General features: G+C 38.8%; 1 pseudogene across 1 annotated transcript; it reads left to right on the plus strand.

The window, feature by feature from the left end:
- Window positions 1-115: 115 nt before the first annotated feature.
- Window positions 116-1,224, plus strand: LOC101310360 (annotated as a pseudogene). The gene is made up of 3 exons (XR_185335.1): window positions 116-433; window positions 607-939; window positions 1,102-1,224. The product of XR_185335.1 is annotated as a putative glutamine amidotransferase YLR126C-like (transcript).
- The last annotated feature ends 716 nt before the right edge of the window (window positions 1,225-1,940 follow it).

Genomic DNA, 1,940 nt, shown 5'->3' on the forward strand with positions numbered 1-1,940 from the left:
TACTCTCTCTCTCTCTCTCTCTCTCTCTCTCTCTCTCTCTCTCTCATTTTCATATTTCGTCCATTCAACTACTTGAATTAAAAGATCACGCTCTTAGCTAGCAGCTTTATCAAGGATGAAGGTTGAAAGAGAAAGAAGATACGCACTTCTGCTTGCAGCAAAGGACTCTGAGTATGTGAAGAAAGTGTACGGTGGTTACTTCAATGTGTTTGTGGCAACTTTTGGGGAAGAAGGAGAGAGGTGGGACTTGTTCAGGGTAGTCGACGGTGAGTTTCCGGAAACGAGTGAGCTTCAAGAGTATGATGGGTTTGTGGTCAGTGGAAGCCCTTATGATGCTTATGGCAATGACCACTGGATTATAAAACTGTGCTTTCTCTTGCAAACTCTTGATGCCATGGAGAAGAAAGTCCTCGGAATTTGCTTCGGTCATCAGGTAAACATTTCTAACGCATATAAGATCATCTTCTCCTGAACTAATTGGCTAACATTTAAGTTACCACTGTTAAATAATCTGAATCAAATGGTTTCATGACGACATACATTCCTATATCTTTGAGTAATTGCTAATGGTTTCTAACTCATATATTGTTCCATGAATTTGATTAGGTGTTGTGTAGAGCACTAGGAGGAAGAGTTGGGAAAGCTTGTACTGGGTGGGATATTGGACTGAGAAACGTGAAGATTGTGAAGGACATGAGTCCGTTTAGCTTCCTTGATGGCTTGGATGAAATCCCATCTGCCCTTTCGATCATCGAGTGTCACCAGGACGAGGTTTGGGAAGTTCCTTTGGGTGCTCAAGTTATCGCCTTTTCAGACAAAACTGGAGTAGAGATGTTCACCATTGGAGGTCATGTTCTGGGCATCCAAGGCCATCCAGAGTATACTAATGATATCCTTTCCAATCTGATCGATCGCCTTCTCAATAACAACTCCATTGAGGTAACTAAAATTTAAATATATACATGCAGTGTATTACTGTTATAGTAGAACTGTAGAAGGGCTCCAACTAGACGTTATATGTGTTCTTTATTTTCCTTAATTACTATATATTTTGAGAACTTATAACTAGTTTTATTTTCCATCTGGGTTTTGATATTACAGATAGGTTTTGCTGAAAATGCAAGGTTCGGACTGCAAAAAGCTGAGCCAGATAGGAAGTGCTGGGAGAAAATCTGCAGGAATTTTCTTAAAGGAAGATAGCTAGATTCGATCACCAGCAAGTGAAAACATGGAGGACACTTTGTTTTTAACTTCTTTACTCGTCTTATTTTGATTTGCTATGTTATTACCACAAAATATATCAATGTACCTAGTTACGTGATTAATGACTGAAACGTTATAATTACTGAACAACATGAATAGTCGTATGAGACAATTCTGCCTCTAAACCAATGGTGGATCCAAGATTTAAACATGGGGTGGGCTTCAATGTTGGCCAAAGGCAAAAAAAAAAAAAATTGTACGCGCATGAATGCAAAGTGTAGGAGCTCAAGCATACGTTTATTAAGATTTACGAATCTTTGAAAGAAATGAAAATAGACGTCAATGAACGTAGAATAATGGGAATCCAACCACACTGCTATATTAGGCAAAGTTCTTACTTCATAGCTGCCCAAAACTCCAAGCCATCGTCAAATTTCTGAAAGTTAGATACAAATTAGACTATTAGAGGATGAAGCAACGAACTTTGACAAATTTGGGGAAAATTGTACAGTACACTAAACCGTCGAATTTTTTACATATGAAATTCAATAATCGCACTTACAATCATGTCTTGAATGGAGGAAGAAGAGGATTATAAGCAGCTGAGAAATTGATTAATTGAGGAAGCGAGGGACTGAGTCACTAAGAAATTGAAGAATGGAGGGATTTGAGAGTCTGGAGGCGAGTGTCGTTGTCTTGTTGAGAGGAAGAGAGGGAAAGATTAGGGTGGAATTGTG

Source organism: Fragaria vesca, linkage group LG7 (assembly GCF_000184155.1).
Source record: "Fragaria vesca subsp. vesca linkage group LG7, FraVesHawaii_1.0, whole genome shotgun sequence".
NCBI classification, from domain to species: domain Eukaryota; kingdom Viridiplantae; phylum Streptophyta; class Magnoliopsida; order Rosales; family Rosaceae; genus Fragaria; species Fragaria vesca.